Below are 5131 nucleotides of genomic sequence, written 5' to 3'. Positions count from 1 at the left end.
ATTGTTTTCATTTGCATTTCTTTTGGTCCTTACAGGGATAAACAATTTCATTTGTCTATGATAGCAGTTTAACTTATGCATTTTGCACTAGGAGGGAGTGGGATATGAAAGGATGGGACCCAGACAAATGTCTTGATGGAAAATGGCAAGAAAAAAAGAACTGTGTAGAGCTTAGATATAGCTGCACAAAAGAACCAGCTGAGGAATTTATGAAGACTTCGAATTAACTGATTATGGAGAGGCGAGGCCTTGGTGTTTTCTAAAAGACAGAAAGGGGACAGGGAATGGAGTTTTGCAGGAAGAGTCTAGGCTGCTTTGTGGGATTCTGGGAGAGTGCAAAGGTGGGCCAGCTTGAAGGCATGGGCTCCTTCAGGGCTGCTGATGGTAACAGGGCAAGGAAGTTATCAAGACAGAACCAGAGATGAAAACAGCTTAGCACATCTCTCTGCTTTCCTTTATATTACTCACTCTCAATTTGGGGCTGATAATTCTGCTGTTTATTATAGAATTTACTCTCCAGGTGGGGTTGATAATCCAGCTAGTAAATTGTTCTGGTTCCTGGTTTTTCCTGATCCTGGGTGAGTTTTAGGCACTTTCTTGCTCCCAAGCTTCTCTCTAAAATGTTAGTAAATAATGGCTAAAAGGGAGGATTGGGGATTATCTGTGGATTCCAAATAGCCTTGACCCCTGTTGCCACAAAAAGAAAATAGCAAATTAACCTTCAGAAGCTTTTTCTCCTCCTTCCATCACCCAGCGTAGTGTTGCTACAGGATTGGCATGTGTGTGTGTGTAAATGTGTGTAAGTGTGTGCATGTGCTTATGATTGTATGTCTTCCTTGTGTGTTGCGCTTGGGTCCTGGAGCACTTTCATAGCCCGGGAGGGGACCACCCACCTAGAAGAGTGGCCTCACCCATGTTCATTTCTGTGGGGGTGTGGAAGGTTCCTGAGCTGCCTGTGAAGAGACCGGCACCTGGCTGCCTCAAATTCCTGCCTCGACTGAAGAGCTGCCTAGCCAGAGCTGGGCATCTCAAACCCACTAGTCTCAGGGTCCTGAGGACACTGCTCCTAGTGTCTGAGGAAGGGCTGGGGCTTTAGCCAGTGTTATAGCAGCAGTAAGATGTGAAACAACAGAAAACTGAGCTGGGAAATCCGGATTATAGCTGCGTTCTCCGCCATCCACAGGCTAAGTGACTTTTGAGAACTCACCTAATTTCTCTGGTTCTTAATTTTTCTCTTGTGAACAGTGAGGACCGTGGCTCTTGCCCTCTGGTGTGGAAAGGACATGTTTTCTTCCCCAGCTGGCCGGACCCTGGAGTATTCACTGAATGCTCACCATCCTTGGTTTCATGTCCTATCAAAGGGGAGCGAACGCTACCACCACAGTTAGCTAACCCAAGGGGTTGAACAGTGTAGTGACCCAGTAAGTTGATGGTGGATGAAAGCTCTAGGGGCTGCGTAGATGGATGAACTTGAAAACAGCAGGGAGAGTTTAAACTGACATTTCTATGGAAGGAGGCGGTGCTCTGCTAATGTTAGCATTCACACCAGAATGGGGGAGAGGGTATGTTTTTTAATCACATGATCAAGCCTGGAGTACCCTGAGAATAGCTAGAGGCTTCTTAGTTCCATTAACGACTTTCAGGTAATGTTGTGGTTTAGTCGCTAAGTCGTGTCTGCCTCTTGCAACCCCATGGACTGTAGGCCGCCATGTTCCTCTGTCCATGGGATTTTCCCGGCAAGAGGAGTGGAGTGGGTTGCCGTTTCCATCTCCAGGGGATCTTTCTGACCCAGAGATCGAACTCGGGTCTGCTGCATTGCAGGTGGGTTCTTTACTGACTGAGCCGCCAGGGATGGCTTCTTTTGATAACGATACATGTCTAATGTACTTCTTTAATGCTGTTTGAAATGCCAAAATATATTAATTATTAAGAGCAGACTTAAATCATCTACAAGCCCTGAAAGAGCTGCCCCTGGCTTGTCCCCCTGACCCAGACACCACACTGAGCCTCATTGCGCTGGGGGAAATCATAAGGTGAGACCCATGGCTCCCCAAGATGTTTCTGGGTAACCCAGAGTGGCACAGCAGTGTCTCTGGACCAACCTCGAAATCACAGAAGCTACAAGGTTCCTCTGAGGTTTGGAGGAGTGAATGTCAGGTGTGGGGTCCTAGATGAGACCAAGGTAATTTGTCTCACTGAGCTGCCTTTTCCTTTCAGTGAAAAGCTTTCAAGTTGAAGCAAATTTCCTCCCATGGCTCCAAGTTCAATAGCAATACTGGGAAGATCCTAGGGGGTGGGAGGTGGTCTCAAGCCTCCCTGAGATTTGGGGGGTGAATGGATCATGGGGCCACCAGCCCATGAGGAGAGTGACAAGTGGGAAACATGTACAACTGCAGAACTGATGGTTCTGTTGGAGGAAATATTTTGTGCTTCTTTAACACGTAAGCTGTTAGAAGGGGGTTGCCTCTTTGTTTTCAACAGTTAAAATTTTATGTTTGGTAAAAACAGAAAGTTGAAATCACTACTTTTCCTGCCAGCTTCTCCTCTTTAGGGTGAGTGAGGGCCAGCTGACACTGTGATCGTCTTGTAAACTCTCGGGGCTGTGAATGTCTTTTCCTAACACAACCTAGGGTCTTCCTCATGAAGCACAGAAAGCCAGAAGCTACTTTTCCTCATCATCTGGGCCCTCATTCCTCCTTTCGGATTTAGTTAAGTTGGTTTCTTTAGTAGGAAAACCAGGAAGGGGAAAACCACTCCCATTAAGAAAAAGAATAAGAAAAGAATTGAACTACAAATCTCAGTATGCAACCTTGGGACTCACCGGATAAACTGATATTTCAAGAGGGAGGGGACACACATATACCTACGGCTGATTTATGTTGATATACGCCAGAAACCAACAATATTGTAAAGCTATTATCCTCCAATTAAAAATAATTAAAAATTAAAAAAAAGAGTAATCGCAAACTCAGACACTTTGGGGTCAGGGAGGGAAGCTTATGAGTGAAATGAATAAAGCAGGTTGGTTACAAAAATAAAACTGAAGTGGGGGAGATTAAAGTAACTGATATGTGCATGTCCTACATGACTTTTCAATAAATCCCAGGCAGGCCACATAAAGTGTGCATTTCGGTCATGGTAGGGTCTGTGGGCTCCTCATCCTACTCGCTGACGTTGATGTGAACTCCTTTCCATCCTCTTACCCTCCCTGTCTCCATCCCAAGAGTAGCTCAGAAAGGTATTTAAGAGCATGGATACTTGCAGTCCAGTTATTAACTGTGTCACTCTGGGCAGATATTTCACCCTTTTGTCTTAGGTTGATTCATCTCTAAAAGGGCAGATGTGGATAAATGAGTTTTTCAAGGGCTTAGATCAGTGCCAGGGACACACAAAGCATTATATATGTGTTTTCTTTTATTTCACTCATTATCCATTTGCAATTATTCTCATCTTCCAGGTATGGCCCTGGCTTAATTGGAAGTTCTGTTGATAGATCAGATATGAATTTTTGCTCGAGGGAAGTAGGGGAATAAAGAACTAATATTTTTTACCTTTTAAATTATGAGCTTTTCAAACATTATTGATTTAGTCTTCAGATTCCTTTATGAGATAAGTTTTATTATCCCTATTTTTTAATGAATGTGGAAACAGAGGAGGCCATGTCAAGGTGACATGGCTGAGAACGGCAGGGCTGGGGTTTGAATCCAGGTCTCTGAAGTTGGCACGTGTCAGACTTCTTAAAAGGTCTGAGAGCAGAACACGGGCTGGCCCTGGACGTGACCTTTCTGTCCTTCACAACACAAGGATTCAGGATCCACCAATGATCAGTGATGGCTGGTGTGAGACAGAAAAATCATTTCCTATCCTGAGAATATTTTAGGTTGCCTCAAGAGAAAATTTTGAGCAGTCTTACAACCTTTTACCTTGTGGCTCAGATGGTAAAGAATCTGCCTGCAGTGTGGGACACCTGGGATCCATCCCTGATTTGGGAAGATTCCCTGAAGAAGGAGGCAATCCACTCCAGTATTCTTGCCTGGAGAATCCCATGGATCCTGGTAGGCTATAGTCCATGGGGTTGTAAAGAGTCAGACAGGACTGAACGACTAACACTCTACTACTACAACCCTTTTCATTGCACAGTGAAGAATTAGCCTCAAGTGAATTGGAAAGGTCACAACCAACCTATGATTCTGTTCACATCTTGTATTTTATTTACTTGTCCAGGATGAGCAGCCCCTTTCTTCTAGAGGTCTCCTCACCGTCCCCACATCAATCCATGGGAGCATGTCAGTGACAGACATTGAGAAAACAAAGGAATAGTAAAGACCACCAAATTCACCAGCTGCTGCAGAAAACCCACTTGGTTCCTTTGGGTGTATGAGGACCACTAGAGGAGCTTGTCTTAAAAAATAGATACCTGGGCCCTTCTCCTTCAAGATTCTCATTTAATAGCACTGGAGAGAGGCCCAGGAACCTGAATGTTAACTAATGTATAGACAGATTAGGAATCCACCAAGCAAGCTGATCTCTTAATTAATTAATTAATTAATTTATTGAAGGTCAAGTTTAAATTTAATGACTTTGGTATTAACTACACACATACTAGTAAGTGCTAAGACTTAAAATCTTCCGGTTCAGTTGTGACTCCAGACAGGATCCAGAGAAGAGTTCTAAAAATCTCTTCTCTGGGTTTTATGGATACTTTCTTTACCCTCCTGTGTTAGCCTCTTATGGCACTGCGTCAGCCTTAAAAGGGCACTGGAAAGGGTGACTGATCTCTTAATTTCAAAGAAAAAGAAATTGGGTTTCCTTGGTGGCTCAGTGGTAAAGAATCTGCCTACCAATGCAGGAGACACAGGTTTGATCACTGATGAGGGAAAATCTCATATTCCATGGTGCAGCTGAGACCCCACACCATAACCCTTGAGCCTATGCTCTGGAGCCTGAGAGCCACAACTACTGAGCCCGCCTGCTGCAATCTCTGGAGTCTATGTGACACAGCTACGGAAGCCCACAAGCCCTAGAGCCCCGGCTCCACAAGAGAAACCACCACGATGAGAAGCTCGTACAGTGCAACCAGAGAGTGGCCCCAGCTTGCTGCAACTAGTGGAAAGCCCACACAAGCAGTGAA

General features: G+C 44.7%; 1 non-coding gene across 1 annotated transcript; it reads right to left on the bottom strand.

Moving 5' to 3' along the window:
• Window positions 1–4636: 4636 nt before the first annotated feature.
• Window positions 4637–4759, bottom strand: LOC122682329. The gene has a single exon (XR_006337344.1). It is a non-coding gene; the product is annotated as a small nucleolar RNA SNORA26 (small nucleolar RNA).
• Between the last annotated feature and the right edge of the window lie 372 nt (window positions 4760–5131).

Source organism: Cervus elaphus, chromosome 23, assembly GCF_910594005.1.
Source record: "Cervus elaphus chromosome 23, mCerEla1.1, whole genome shotgun sequence".
NCBI classification, from domain to species: Eukaryota; Metazoa; Chordata; class Mammalia; order Artiodactyla; family Cervidae; genus Cervus; species Cervus elaphus.
Note: the sequence above shows the minus strand (reverse complement) of the source record. Positions and strands in the feature narration are given on the sequence as shown.